The sequence below is a fragment of the Sus scrofa genome, chromosome X (genome assembly GCF_054392235.1).
Source record: "Sus scrofa isolate SSC_HxYL_T2T_F1_AM1 chromosome X, Sscrofa_HxYL_maternal_Yorkshire_Landrace_v2.0, whole genome shotgun sequence".
In the NCBI taxonomy this organism is placed as follows: Eukaryota; Metazoa; Chordata; class Mammalia; order Artiodactyla; family Suidae; genus Sus; species Sus scrofa.
This window is the reverse complement of record NC_139401.1, coordinates 53,019,704-53,035,542: the sequence shown is the minus strand read 5'-3', so window position 1 is coordinate 53,035,542 and position 15,839 is coordinate 53,019,704.

Genomic DNA, 15,839 nt, shown 5'->3' with positions numbered 1-15,839 from the left:
CTGCCCCCAAAGCTGCATCCGGAGGGGAATTCAGGATGGAGACAAGCAGGACGCTGGCCCTGGAGGGTTAAGGTGCCAATCTAGGAGTGATGTCAAGGGGCCCTAGTCCTGAGCCATCCCATACAGAGAAAAGCCCTCAAGTCACTGCCTGGGGATGTCCCCCATTTTGTTTGGTTGGTTGGTTTTGGTTTTGGTTGCATGAGCTCTAATCTTTGGATGATCCAAGACAGCATTTCCCTCCTTTCTCTTTTTCTCAAAAGAAAGTCCTGGCGCCTTCCTCCCTTTCCTCTTCGGGACGTACCCTCGGAGCTATCTGAGGGGCTGTCACCGTGGCTATAGTCCTCACAGAGGGCTCACAGAGGGCTCACAGAGGTCTCCGAACAAAACATAACTCTCGGTGTTTAGCTTGCGCATTTCTCTTCTGCCCACACCTCCCAATCTGCCCTGCAAAAGGGCCCTGAGCCCTCCTTTGGAGTGGGTGTGGCTGGATACTCAGCATTCCCTTAAGCTGTTCAGTGGTTCCTCAGAAGTGGTTTCTCAGATGTGTGCATGTGTGCCTGCCTCTGTGTGTGTGTGTGTGTGTGTGTGTGTGTGTGTGTCTGTGTGTGTGTGTGTGCCCGCGCGGGCGCGCGCTCACGCGCTCACGCGTGCGTGTCTGTGCGTGTGTTTGGGGGTGGCCGTGGGGGTGAATATGTGTGAGCGTGACTGTTTGACGGGGATCCACAGTTTCCACGCCAAGTTCTCAGGTGTCAAGCCCTCGGGTGAAGACCAGGCTAGTGTCAGGGCTTACTTAGGCTGAGAAGCAGAGCGATGGACACATCAGACCAAACCCCCAAGCTCCCTTCTGCCACTTGACCCCCGCCTCCCCACACATCAAGCCCCACCCTCCCTCCACCTCCCCTAGTCCCTTAGCCTCCTAAGCTTCACCTTCTCCCCGAGGATAAAATGCCATGGGGGTCGGGGAAACCTGAGCAGGACCTGTTCGCGGGCTCTTGGTAGAGAACTGACGCCCGACGGCCTGGCTACCCAGGCCTGAGGGCAGAAGGACCCTGATGGGGCTGACTTGTGAACCAATGCCTACCAGGCCAAGCGGCCCTCCCCGAGACCCACCTGTGTGAGCCCTGCCATTCCAAAACGTCGCAGCCCTGGGCACAAAGGAGTGCTCAGGCTCCCAAGCAGAGATGCCCCCAGCGGCCTCTTCCGGACCCTGGTGACTCCTGGCACGACCCCGCTGTACAGAAGGGGCCAATGACATCTGGACCCGCTTGGGACCTGCCTGCCTCTGACCCAGCCGCCTTTGGCCCCCTGAAGCATGCACGCAACCTCAGGAGAAGCAAGGTTGCTGCCTGGGAAGGGGTATGGTACAGACAAGCCAGGGGCCAGGAGGAGTCTGAAGCTACATACCAAGAGGAATCTGCAAGCCCAGTGGTGGCATCTCTGCAAGGCTGTCTGTGTTCACAGTGAAGCAGAGCCTGAACAGAGTCAAGAACGGCCTAGCTACCCTTGCAGGGTTGGCCCAGAGTGGCCAAGTTGGTGAGGGGCCCTGCCGAAGGTGGCCTGGCTGTTCTGCGGGCTGGACTATTGCTGGTGATGAGGATATTGGCATACGGATGCTGCTGCCGCTGCCGCTGCCGCTGCCGCTGCCGCTGCCGCTGCTATTGTTGCTATGGATGACAGTGATGATGGCGGTGGTGGCAGTGGTGGCGGTGGCGGTGGTGGTGGGAAGAAGAGAAGAGGAGGAGGAGGAGGAGAGGGTGAAAGGATGGTGTCTCCACCTGCACCCCACCCCCTCCTCTGTCAGGCTGCCAAAGGAAGGAGAGGAAGGCTTGGTGGGGGCAGGGGAAGGGGTGACTGCCATTTCTGGAGCCACAGTGCCATCCAGCGGAAAGTGTATGGGAAAAGGCCAGGCAGCAGCCTGGCTTCTGCCAGGCACAGAGAGCAGCAAGGCTGTGCTGGGCTGACCGGGCTGTGCTCAAGCCCCAGGTTCCCCCTGCAGGGGAGCTGGGCACCGAGGCCGGTCGGTCGGGGCCGTCGGAGGCCCTGAGGGCCTTGGCCTGCCAGCAGGACCCGCTGGGGGAGGCAGGAGCTCCAGGAGCCCTGGACACAAGCCGGCAGCCCCTAGGCAGAGCAGCCCAGACAGCTGAGCTTCCCGTTTGTCAGCCATTTTGGGGTGGGCCCAGAGGAATTCCACCCCATTTCCTCTGGTGTCCCTGCTGCGGAGCGGAGTAGCGTAGCGGGGCGCCCTGCCTCGGGGCACACCGGCGTCAGGGGTCCCCTTTCCCCACCTGGAGCCCAGGCCCTTAGGAGTTCTGGGACCAGGGCCATTTGCCCGCCCCTGGCACTGCTCCCCGCGGTAGCCATCTTGGGCGGCCTCTGGGGTTTCTGAGGGCCTTCTCCAGCTGTGGGCCTCGGGCCCACTCTCCCGTGGGGCACACAGGCGGAGGGACAGCCAGGGGCCCTTCGCCCCTGTGCACCCGCTGCACCCTCCGGACCACCCCGCCCGCACTGGGCACAGCACAGCCCCCCCCCCTCTGTCTCTGTCTCTGTCTCTGTCTCTCTCTCTCTCTCTCCCCCTCCCGGAGGGCCTCTGCCTTGGGCCCTGCTAACCGGCTCTGACAGAAACTATCTCCGCTTGATGGCAGTATGGCTCCACCAATGCCAACCAAATGCTTACCCCCCCTCCCCCTCCAACACCCGCCCCCAGGGCCTGGAGCCTCCTGCCCTACCAGGGTGAAAGCAAAAGCAAAACGCAACTGACACAGACAGTCCCAGGAAGAAGCACAGAAAAGGAAAGGAACCAGCCACCTGGACCCATGCCGCTCACCAAATGCACTGGGCAGAACGACTGCTGACCAGGAGGCGGGACCCCCTGCAGGCCTTTCCCCTTCTTTGCTCCAACCCCATTTTTCCTAGCTCCAGCTCTGGGAGAGAAGCAAAAGGCCAAGGACACACCCACAGGCCTGGGTGACTCTCTCTGTCCCAGGGATTAAATCAGGGGACCTGCCTCAGACAAGGTGGCAGCCACCATTCGGGTGGCCCAACGCTCTGCTCTGTCTTGCCAGGGACTTTTTTGGCCGGGCTCTGCTTCCTACCAAGGCCTGGAGCTCACCACCTTGGGCTGGCCCCCCAACAAAGCAGCCAGAAACGGCTGGCCCAACCTGCAGCCACAGGGCTCCCACCCCCCACCCCCACCCCGCCCCGGAGGCTCCCCTGTAAAGGGCTACCCAAAGCCCGAGGCAACACAGGCTGGCCTTGCTCTCACACAGGAACCCTGCAAAGGCCACCAAACCTCGCCAAGGCACAAGGCCCCACCCAGGGCCAGGATGCTGGAGAGGAAGGGCACAGACTCTGATGAATGGGACTCGGGACTCGGAGACCCCCGTTTCTTTCTCTGCCTAAACAAGGGAGGCCCCAAGTTTACACTGTAGCCCGGCGGACCTGCTGACAGACCACCAGCTCAGGAGACACAGAATGGCTCCCTGTCCCTTGCGCAGAGCCCTCCCGGGAACGTATGTTTCAGGCATTCTCTGTGTGCGCCTGTGTGGGGGACGGGGCGGCGGGGGCGCGGGCGCGGGCGCGGGCGGGGGGGTGGGGTGGGAGCAAGGTGGGTCTTGGGGTTGGAGCTGGGGGGTGGGAGGGTTGGTGGTGGGATGAGGTGTGAGTGTACATATGAAAGCACACACAGCAGTGTGTATCAGTGTGTTTGCGGTTGTGTGAGGGTATGGCCTGTGAAAGACTGGGCTGGGGGTGAGAGCATGTGTCTCTGTGTGCGTGTGCGTGTGCGTGTGCGGGTGTGGGTGTGTGTGGGTGTGTGTTGGGTGCTGGACATGCTCAAAGCCATATATGGTGCTTGCCCTCCTGTGTGCCTGGGTGACCATGGATATCCCTATCCCGGTGTGCCTGTGCCTTTGGGTGTGGGGATGGGTGCTTGAGTGCCTGGTCCTGTGAGCAAAGGCCAGTGCCGGCCTGCCAGGGCTTGGGCAAATGGAGGTGACAGGTTGTATGGATCCAGTGAAATCTCTATTGTTCCCTTCAGGCCAAAAGGAAGCAGGGCACGCCTGCAGGAAGCTCCTACTGGCTCAAGTCTGGACTTTAAGTGCTTCCATAAGGATAACAACTGCCAGGAATGGAACTTCAAGAGATTATTTTGGCAAGTCTTGAGTTCCCGATGCTCTTTCATTGCAAAGTAACTCCTGGATCACGGCTGGTTTTGTTTGTGGTCGGTTTCCTGGTGGTTTTGGAGGCTGAGGATGATCTCCACCCCTGGGGAATTCAGGGGAAGCGTGGACCCTGAACCTCGGTACTCTGTCCTGCTACCCTTGGACGTGCCCCTTCACCAAAGGGCAGCCATGGCACGAGGACCCTTAGGACACCAGGGACACAGCTAAGAACTGGAAGCGAAAGGAAACGAGGGAAGCAGTATGTCCTCACCTCCACCACCACTGCCAAGGCACTGCCAAAGCTGTCCTGGACCTAGGGCACGGAGGGGTGCTTCGCTGGGACTTGGCGGCCTTCCAGGACTGACCAGGAGACACAAGGTGCCTAGAGACCAGGGGACACACCAGCAGGCAGATCCCTGCCACGAGGGTCCCTCCTGAGTGCCACCAAGGGCTCTGACCCAAGAGTAGACCTGCCTGGGGGTGGGGGGCAGGGTGTGCAGAGAGAAGGCAAGAGGGGAGGAGGCGGGGCCACGCGCCCCGACGACACCCCGAGCAGAGCAGGTCCTGTCCTGGGCACATTCATGGGACGGGACAGGACAGGACAGGACAGGACAGGACAGGACAGGACAGGACAGGACAGGGAAGGGATGAGGGTACTCTCCGATGGCAATTAAGGGATGGTTGGGAGGGAGTGCCCCCTTGCTCCTGCGATCCGTGCGGGTCATCGGCACTTCCACAGGAAAGGAGAAGGAAAAGGAAAAGTACTGGCCAGGGCGCTGCTCCCAGGCACCTGCCCAATCCTGCCTTCTAGACAGAGGCACACCCGCGCCAGAAGGCCTGAAAGTCAGGAAGCGAGTGTAAGTAAGGGACGGAAAGCGCAGAGCGAAAAGAAAGCAAAGGTGGAACTGAGGTGGAGCTGAAGCCTGAAGGTGATCCCCGGGGCACTGTGTCCCAGGGGGGGCAGCTGGAACCTGTGGCCCCCTAGGGGAAGAGCCATCACCCGAGGCAGAGCCGTCAGCCACTGAGGCAAGGGTTTGGACCCTGGCCAGGGAGAGGCCTGCCTTGCGATGCTGTAGTGCCCACCTGGGAAGGGGAAAGACAACCAGAATGGGCCAAGGAGGAAGAACTGGGTCGGGCCGGGCCGGGGGGTGGGGTGGGGGGACGGGGTGGCCAGGAAGGTAGGGCCGCTCTTCCCCCCGCCCCACCCCCCCCCCCGCCCCCCGGGTCCAGTGCCACTGGCAGAGAGAATAAGCTGTGTGCCTGTGCAGACCCGTTCACCTGACTATAAGGCTGTGTGTGTGGGTGTGTGCGGGGGTGGGGGTTGGGGGGGGTCGGGGGGATGTGTGCGTGCACGCATGCGCGCGCGCGCCAGGGTTCTGCAACCAGAAGAATGCAGGGAAAGGCGGCAAGTCATGTGAAACGATGCTGAACCCTGACGCCAAGAGTGGGGATTCCACGCCTAGCTGGTCCCCGATGCCTGCCCTCCTTTCTCCCTGCATTGTCCCCAAGTTAGGTGTCAGGGGTGCCCTGGTGTTTACCTTCTGGGCAAGAGGCACCTCAGGTCCCTACCTGACAGGATGGGGGTGACTTTTGTTTTCCTGAGTTGTTTTCTGTCTCTTTGTATTTTCCCGACCACTTCCACCCACCGATGGCCTGCTTCCCGGGAGAGCATGGGGGAGAAGAAGGCTCTTGGGAAAAGGCCATTCCTCAATTCTAAGCGTCCTTAAGACACTACCCAGTGTGGCAAATCCCGGCCACGACGGTCCCGGGGTGGGGGGGGCGGGGGGCGGGGTGCGAGGGGTGGGGTGGGTTTCCATTCCTCGGAGCTCCCTTCCTTCCGGTCCGCACTCCTAGGAAGACCTTAAGGGAGCAAAGAAAGGAACCGCTTACAGGGGAAACACTAAAGACCCTCAGGCTCCCCTCCCTCCCCCATTGCTGTCTTTGCGAGGCACTGGCTGGCATGGGCGTGATGCCCTCAGACACTCAAGGCAGGGTCACCACTGCTTTCCTTTCCATCCGCCGACCAAACCAACCAACCAAGGCCAGAGAACAACCACAAAAGGTTGCCTGCCTTTACTGTGCACAAAGGTGGTGGCCCGGCCATTAGCCACCAGCCACTGCGGCTGCCCCCAAAGCTGCATCCGGAGGGGAATTCAGGATGGAGACAAGCAGGACGCTGGCCCTGGAGGGTTAAGGTGCCAATCTAGGAGTGATGTCAAGGGGCCCTAGTCCTGAGCCATCCCATACAGAGAAAAGCCCTCAAGTCACTGCCTGGGGATGTCCCCCATTTTGTTTGGTTGGTTGGTTTTGGTTTTGGTTGCATGAGCTCTAATCTTTGGATGATCCAAGACAGCATTTCCCTCCTTTCTCTTTTTCTCAAAAGAAAGTCCTGGCGCCTTCCTCCCTTTCCTCTTCGGGACGTACCCTCGGAGCTATCTGAGGGGCTGTCACCGTGGCTATAGTCCTCACAGAGGGCTCACAGAGGGCTCACAGAGGTCTCCGAACAAAACATAACTCTCGGTGTTTAGCTTGCGCATTTCTCTTCTGCCCACACCTCCCAATCTGCCCTGCAAAAGGGCCCTGAGCCCTCCTTTGGAGTGGGTGTGGCTGGATACTCAGCATTCCCTTAAGCTGTTCAGTGGTTCCTCAGAAGTGGTTTCTCAGATGTGTGCATGTGTGCCTGCCTCTGTGTGTGTGTGTGTGTGTGTGTGTGTGTGTGTGTGTCTGTGTGTGTGTGTGTGCCCGCGCGGGCGCGCGCTCACGCGCTCACGCGTGCGTGTCTGTGCGTGTGTTTGGGGGTGGCCGTGGGGGTGAATATGTGTGAGCGTGACTGTTTGACGGGGATCCACAGTTTCCACGCCAAGTTCTCAGGTGTCAAGCCCTCGGGTGAAGACCAGGCTAGTGTCAGGGCTTACTTAGGCTGAGAAGCAGAGCGATGGACACATCAGACCAAACCCCCAAGCTCCCTTCTGCCACTTGACCCCCGCCTCCCCACACATCAAGCCCCACCCTCCCTCCACCTCCCCTAGTCCCTTAGCCTCCTAAGCTTCACCTTCTCCCCGAGGATAAAATGCCATGGGGGTCGGGGAAACCTGAGCAGGACCTGTTCGCGGGCTCTTGGTAGAGAACTGACGCCCGACGGCCTGGCTACCCAGGCCTGAGGGCAGAAGGACCCTGATGGGGCTGACTTGTGAACCAATGCCTACCAGGCCAAGCGGCCCTCCCCGAGACCCACCTGTGTGAGCCCTGCCATTCCAAAACGTCGCAGCCCTGGGCACAAAGGAGTGCTCAGGCTCCCAAGCAGAGATGCCCCCAGCGGCCTCTTCCGGACCCTGGTGACTCCTGGCACGACCCCGCTGTACAGAAGGGGCCAATGACATCTGGACCCGCTTGGGACCTGCCTGCCTCTGACCCAGCCGCCTTTGGCCCCCTGAAGCATGCACGCAACCTCAGGAGAAGCAAGGTTGCTGCCTGGGAAGGGGTATGGTACAGACAAGCCAGGGGCCAGGAGGAGTCTGAAGCTACATACCAAGAGGAATCTGCAAGCCCAGTGGTGGCATCTCTGCAAGGCTGTCTGTGTTCACAGTGAAGCAGAGCCTGAACAGAGTCAAGAACGGCCTAGCTACCCTTGCAGGGTTGGCCCAGAGTGGCCAAGTTGGTGAGGGGCCCTGCCGAAGGTGGCCTGGCTGTTCTGCGGGCTGGACTATTGCTGGTGATGAGGATATTGGCATACGGATGCTGCTGCCGCTGCCGCTGCCGCTGCCGCTGCCGCTGCCGCTGCCGCTGCTATTGTTGCTATGGATGACAGTGATGATGGCGGTGGTGGCAGTGGTGGCGGTGGCGGTGGTGGTGGGAAGAAGAGAAGAGGAGGAGGAGGAGGAGAGGGTGAAAGGATGGTGTCTCCACCTGCACCCCACCCCCTCCTCTGTCAGGCTGCCAAAGGAAGGAGAGGAAGGCTTGGTGGGGGCAGGGGAAGGGGTGACTGCCATTTCTGGAGCCACAGTGCCATCCAGCGGAAAGTGTATGGGAAAAGGCCAGGCAGCAGCCTGGCTTCTGCCAGGCACAGAGAGCAGCAAGGCTGTGCTGGGCTGACCGGGCTGTGCTCAAGCCCCAGGTTCCCCCTGCAGGGGAGCTGGGCACCGAGGCCGGTCGGTCGGGGCCGTCGGAGGCCCTGAGGGCCTTGGCCTGCCAGCAGGACCCGCTGGGGGAGGCAGGAGCTCCAGGAGCCCTGGACACAAGCCGGCAGCCCCTAGGCAGAGCAGCCCAGACAGCTGAGCTTCCCGTTTGTCAGCCATTTTGGGGTGGGCCCAGAGGAATTCCACCCCGTTTCCTCTGGTGTCCCTGCTGCGGAGCGGAGCAGCGTAGCGGGGCGCCCTGCCTCGGGGCACACCGGCGTCAGGGGTCCCCTTTCCCCACCTGGAGCCCAGGCCCTTAGGAGTTCTGGGACCAGGGCCATTTGCCCGCCCCTGGCACTGCTCCCCGCGGTAGCCATCTTGGGCGGCCTCTGGGGTTTCTGAGGGCCTTCTCCAGCTGTGGGCCTCGGGCCCACTCTCCCGTGGGGCACACAGGCGGAGGGACAGCCAGGGGCCCTTCGCCCCTGTGCACCCGCTGCACCCTCCGGACCACCCCGCCCGCACTGGGCACAGCACAGCCCCCCCCCCTCTGTCTCTGTCTCTGTCTCTGTCTCTCTCTCTCTCTCTCCCCCTCCCGGAGGGCCTCTGCCTTGGGCCCTGCTAACCGGCTCTGACAGAAACTATCTCCGCTTGATGGCAGTATGGCTCCACCAATGCCAACCAAATGCTTACCCCCCCTCCCCCTCCAACACCCGCCCCCAGGGCCTGGAGCCTCCTGCCCTACCAGGGTGAAAGCAAAAGCAAAACGCAACTGACACAGACAGTCCCAGGAAGAAGCACAGAAAAGGAAAGGAACCAGCCACCTGGACCCATGCCGCTCACCAAATGCACTGGGCAGAACGACTGCTGACCAGGAGGCGGGACCCCCTGCAGGCCTTTCCCCTTCTTTGCTCCAACCCCATTTTTCCTAGCTCCAGCTCTGGGAGAGAAGCAAAAGGCCAAGGACACACCCACAGGCCTGGGTGACTCTCTCTGTCCCAGGGATTAAATCAGGGGACCTGCCTCGGACAAGGTGGCAGCCACCATTCGGGTGGCCCAACGCTCTGCTCTGTCTTGCCAGGGACTTTTTTGGCCGGGCTCTGCTTCCTACCAAGGCCTGGAGCTCACCACCTTGGGCTGGCCCCCCAACAAAGCAGCCAGAAACGGCTGGCCCAACCTGCAGCCACAGGGCTCCCACCCCCCACCCCCACCCCGCCCCGGAGGCTCCCCTGTAAAGGGCTACCCAAAGCCCGAGGCAACACAGGCTGGCCTTGCTCTCACACAGGAACCCTGCAAAGGCCACCAAACCTCGCCAAGGCACAAGGCCCCACCCAGGGCCAGGATGCTGGAGAGGAAGGGCACAGACTCTGATGAATGGGACTCGGGACTCGGAGACCCCCGTTTCTTTCTCTGCCTAAACAAGGGAGGCCCCAAGTTTACACTGTAGCCCGGCGGACCTGCTGACAGACCACCAGCTCAGGAGACACAGAATGGCTCCCTGTCCCTTGCGCAGAGCCCTCCCGGGAACGTATGTTTCAGGCATTCTCTGTGTGCGCCTGTGTGGGGGACGGGGCGGCGGGGGCGCGGGCGCGGGCGCGGGCGGGGGGGTGGGGTGGGAGCAAGGTGGGTCTTGGGGTTGGAGCTGGGGGGTGGGAGGGTTGGTGGTGGGATGAGGTGTGAGTGTACATATGAAAGCACACACAGCAGTGTGTATCAGTGTGTTTGCGGTTGTGTGAGGGTATGGCCTGTGAAAGACTGGGCTGGGGGTGAGAGCATGTGTCTCTGTGTGCGTGTGCGTGTGCGTGTGCGTGTGCGGGTGTGGGTGTGTGTGGGTGTGTGTTGGGTGCTGGACATGCTCAAAGCCATATATGGTGCTTGCCCTCCTGTGTGCCTGGGTGACCATGGATATCCCTATCCCGGTGTGCCTGTGCCTTTGGGTGTGGGGATGGGTGCTTGAGTGCCTGGTCCTGTGAGCAAAGGCCAGTGCCGGCCTGCCAGGGCTTGGGCAAATGGAGGTGACAGGTTGTATGGATCCAGTGAAATCTCTATTGTTCCCTTCAGGCCAAAAGGAAGCAGGGCACGCCTGCAGGAAGCTCCTACTGGCTCAAGTCTGGACTTTAAGTGCTTCCATAAGGATAACAACTGCCAGGAATGGAACTTCAAGAGATTATTTTGGCAAGTCTTGAGTTCCCGATGCTCTTTCATTGCAAAGTAACTCCTGGATCACGGCTGGTTTTGTTTGTGGTCGGTTTCCTGGTGGTTTTGGAGGCTGAGGATGATCTCCACCCCTGGGGAATTCAGGGGAAGCGTGGACCCTGAACCTCGGTACTCTGTCCTGCTACCCTTGGACGTGCCCCTTCACCAAAGGGCAGCCATGGCACGAGGACCCTTAGGACACCAGGGACACAGCTAAGAACTGGAAGCGAAAGGAAACGAGGGAAGCAGTATGTCCTCACCTCCACCACCACTGCCAAGGCACTGCCAAAGCTGTCCTGGACCTAGGGCACGGAGGGGTGCTTCGCTGGGACTTGGCGGCCTTCCAGGACTGACCAGGAGACACAAGGTGCCTAGAGACCAGGGGACACACCAGCAGGCAGATCCCTGCCACGAGGGTCCCTCCTGAGTGCCACCAAGGGCTCTGACCCAAGAGTAGACCTGCCTGGGGGTGGGGGGCAGGGTGTGCAGAGAGAAGGCAAGAGGGGAGGAGGCGGGGCCACGCGCCCCGACGACACCCCGAGCAGAGCAGGTCCTGTCCTGGGCACATTCATGGGACGGGACAGGACAGGACAGGACAGGACAGGACAGGACAGGACAGGACAGGGAAGGGATGAGGGTACTCTCCGATGGCAATTAAGGGATGGTTGGGAGGGAGTGCCCCCTTGCTCCTGCGATCCGTGCGGGTCATCGGCACTTCCACAGGAAAGGAGAAGGAAAAGGAAAAGTACTGGCCAGGGCGCTGCTCCCAGGCACCTGCCCAATCCTGCCTTCTAGACAGAGGCACACCCGCGCCAGAAGGCCTGAAAGTCAGGAAGCGAGTGTAAGTAAGGGACGGAAAGCGCAGAGCGAAAAGAAAGCAAAGGTGGAACTGAGGTGGAGCTGAAGCCTGAAGGTGATCCCCGGGGCACTGTGTCCCAGGGGGGGCAGCTGGAACCTGTGGCCCCCTAGGGGAAGAGCCATCACCCGAGGCAGAGCCGTCAGCCACTGAGGCAAGGGTTTGGACCCTGGCCAGGGAGAGGCCTGCCTTGCGATGCTGTAGTGCCCACCTGGGAAGGGGAAAGACAACCAGAATGGGCCAAGGAGGAAGAACTGGGTCGGGCCGGGCCGGGGGGTGGGGTGGGGGGACGGGGTGGCCAGGAAGGTAGGGCCGCTCTTCCCCCCGCCCCACCCCCCCCCGCCCCCCGGGTCCAGTGCCACTGGCAGAGAGAATAAGCTGTGTGCCTGTGCAGACCCGTTCACCTGACTATAAGGCTGTGTGTGTGGGTGTGTGCGGGGGTGGGGGTTGGGGGGGGTCGGGGGGATGTGTGCGTGCACGCATGCGCGCGCGCGCCAGGGTTCTGCAACCAGAAGAATGCAGGGAAAGGCGGCAAGTCATGTGAAACGATGCTGAACCCTGACGCCAAGAGTGGGGATTCCACGCCTAGCTGGTCCCCGATGCCTGCCCTCCTTTCTCCCTGCATTGTCCCCAAGTTAGGTGTCAGGGGTGCCCTGGTGTTTACCTTCTGGGCAAGAGGCACCTCAGGTCCCTACCTGACAGGATGGGGGTGACTTTTGTTTTCCTGAGTTGTTTTCTGTCTCTTTGTATTTTCCCGACCACTTCCACCCACCGATGGCCTGCTTCCCGGGAGAGCATGGGGGAGAAGAAGGCTCTTGGGAAAAGGCCATTCCTCAATTCTAAGCGTCCTTAAGACACTACCCAGTGTGGCAAATCCCGGCCATGGCCACGACGGTCCCGGGGGGGGGGGGGGGGGGGGGCCGGCCGGGGTGGGGGGGGCGGGGGGCGGGGTGCGAGGGGTGGGGTGGGTTTCCATTCCTCGGAGCTCCCTTCCTTCCGGTCCGCACTCCTAGGAAGACCTTAAGGGAGCAAAGAAAGGAACCGCTTACAGGGGAAACACTAAAGACCCTCAGGCTCCCCTCCCTCCCCCATTGCTGTCTTTGCGAGGCACTGGCTGGCATGGGCGTGATGCCCTCAGACACTCAAGGCAGGGTCACCACTGCTTTCCTTTCCATCCGCCGACCAAACCAACCAACCAAGGCCAGAGAACAACCACAAAAGGTTGCCTGCCTTTACTGTGCACAAAGGTGGTGGCCCGGCCATTAGCCACCAGCCACTGCGGCTGCCCCCAAAGCTGCATCCGGAGGGGAATTCAGGATGGAGACAAGCAGGACGCTGGCCCTGGAGGGTTAAGGTGCCAATCTAGGAGTGATGTCAAGGGGCCCTAGTCCTGAGCCATCCCATACAGAGAAAAGCCCTCAAGTCACTGCCTGGGGATGTCCCCCATTTTGTTTGGTTGGTTGGTTTTGGTTTTGGTTGCATGAGCTCTAATCTTTGGATGATCCAAGACAGCATTTCCCTCCTTTCTCTTTTTCTCAAAAGAAAGTCCTGGCGCCTTCCTCCCTTTCCTCTTCGGGACGTACCCTCGGAGCTATCTGAGGGGCTGTCACCGTGGCTATAGTCCTCACAGAGGGCTCACAGAGGGCTCACAGAGGTCTCCGAACAAAACATAACTCTCGGTGTTTAGCTTGCGCATTTCTCTTCTGCCCACACCTCCCAATCTGCCCTGCAAAAGGGCCCTGAGCCCTCCTTTGGAGTGGGTGTGGCTGGATACTCAGCATTCCCTTAAGCTGTTCAGTGGTTCCTCAGAAGTGGTTTCTCAGATGTGTGCATGTGTGCCTGCCTCTGTGTGTGTGTGTGTGTGTGTGTGTGTCTGTGTCTGTGTGTGTGTGTGTCTGTGTGTGTGTGTGTGCCCGCGCGGGCGCGCGCTCACGCGCTCACGCGTGCGTGTCTGTGCGTGTGTTTGGGGGTGGCCGTGGGGGTGAATATGTGTGAGCGTGACTGTTTGACGGGGATCCACAGTTTCCACGCCAAGTTCTCAGGTGTCAAGCCCTCGGGTGAAGACCAGGCTAGTGTCAGGGCTTACTTAGGCTGAGAAGCAGAGCGATGGACACATCAGACCAAACCCCCAAGCTCCCTTCTGCCACTTGACCCCCGCCTCCCCACACATCAAGCCCCACCCTCCCTCCACCTCCCCTAGTCCCTTAGCCTCCTAAGCTTCACCTTCTCCCCGAGGATAAAATGCCATGGGGGTCGGGGAAACCTGAGCAGGACCTGTTCGCGGGCTCTTGGTAGAGAACTGACGCCCGACGGCCTGGCTACCCAGGCCTGAGGGCAGAAGGACCCTGATGGGGCTGACTTGTGAACCAATGCCTACCAGGCCAAGCGGCCCTCCCCGAGACCCACCTGTGTGAGCCCTGCCATTCCAAAACGTCGCAGCCCTGGGCACAAAGGAGTGCTCAGGCTCCCAAGCAGAGATGCCCCCAGCGGCCTCTTCCGGACCCTGGTGACTCCTGGCACGACCCCGCTGTACAGAAGGGGCCAATGACATCTGGACCCGCTTGGGACCTGCCTGCCTCTGACCCAGCCGCCTTTGGCCCCCTGAAGCATGCACGCAACCTCAGGAGAAGCAAGGTTGCTGCCTGGGAAGGGGTATGGTACAGACAAGCCAGGGGCCAGGAGGAGTCTGAAGCTACATACCAAGAGGAATCTGCAAGCCCAGTGGTGGCATCTCTGCAAGGCTGTCTGTGTTCACAGTGAAGCAGAGCCTGAACAGAGTCAAGAACGGCCTAGCTACCCTTGCAGGGTTGGCCCAGAGTGGCCAAGTTGGTGAGGGGCCCTGCCGAAGGTGGCCTGGCTGTTCTGCGGGCTGGACTATTGCTGGTGATGAGGATATTGGCATACGGATGCTGCTGCCGCTGCCGCTGCCGCTGCCGCTGCCGCTGCCGCTGCTATTGTTGCTATGGATGACAGTGATGATGGCGGTGGTGGCAGTGGTGGCGGTGGCGGTGGTGGTGGGAAGAAGAGAAGAGGAGGAGGAGGAGGAGAGGGTGAAAGGATGGTGTCTCCACCTGCACCCCACCCCCTCCTCTGTCAGGCTGCCAAAGGAAGGAGAGGAAGGCTTGGTGGGGGCAGGGGAAGGGGTGACTGCCATTTCTGGAGCCACAGTGCCATCCAGCGGAAAGTGTATGGGAAAAGGCCAGGCAGCAGCCTGGCTTCTGCCAGGCACAGAGAGCAGCAAGGCTGTGCTGGGCTGACCGGGCTGTGCTCAAGCCCCAGGTTCCCCCTGCAGGGGAGCTGGGCACCGAGGCCGGTCGGTCGGGGCCGTCGGAGGCCCTGAGGGCCTTGGCCTGCCAGCAGGACCCGCTGGGGGAGGCAGGAGCTCCAGGAGCCCTGGACACAAGCCGGCAGCCCCTAGGCAGAGCAGCCCAGACAGCTGAGCTTCCCGTTTGTCAGCCATTTTGGGGTGGGCCCAGAGGAATTCCACCCCGTTTCCTCTGGTGTCCCTGCTGCGGAGCGGAGTAGCGTAGCGGGGCGCCCTGCCTCGGGGCACACCGGCGTCAGGGGTCCCCTTTCCCCACCTGGAGCCCAGGCCCTTAGGAGTTCTGGGACCAGGGCCATTTGCCCGCCCCTGGCACTGCTCCCCGCGGTAGCCATCTTGGGCGGCCTCTGGGGTTTCTGAGGGCCTTCTCCAGCTGTGGGCCTCGGGCCCACTCTCCCGTGGGGCACACAGGCGGAGGGACAGCCAGGGGCCCTTCGCCCCTGTGCACCCGCTGCACCCTCCGGACCACCCCGCCCGCACTGGGCACAGCACAGCCCCCCCCCCTCTGTCTCTGTCTCTGTCTCTGTCTCTCTCTCTCTCTCTCCCCCTCCCGGAGGGCCTCTGCCTTGGGCCCTGCTAACCGGCTCTGACAGAAACTATCTCCGCTTGATGGCAGTATGGCTCCACCAATGCCAACCAAATGCTTACCCCCCCTCCCCCTCCAACACCCGCCCCCAGGGCCTGGAGCCTCCTGCCCTACCAGGGTGAAAGCAAAAGCAAAACGCAACTGACACAGACAGTCCCAGGAAGAAGCACAGAAAAGGAAAGGAACCAGCCACCTGGACCCATGCCGCTCACCAAATGCACTGGGCAGAACGACTGCTGACCAGGAGGCGGGACCCCCTGCAGGCCTTTCCCCTTCTTTGCTCCAACCCCATTTTTCCTAGCTCCAGCTCTGGGAGAGAAGCAAAAGGCCAAGGACACACCCACAGGCCTGGGTGACTCTCTCTGTCCCAGGGATTAAATCAGGGGACCTGCCTCGGACAAGGTGGCAGCCACCATTCGGGTGGCCCAACGCTCTGCTCTGTCTTGCCAGGGACTTTTTTGGCCGGGCTCTGCTTCCTACCAAGGCCTGGAGCTCACCACCTTGGGCTGGCCCCCCAACAAAGCAGCCAGAAACGGCTGGCCCAACCTGCAGCCACAGGGCTCCCACCCCCCACCCCCACCCCGCCCCGGAGGCTCCCCTGTAAAGG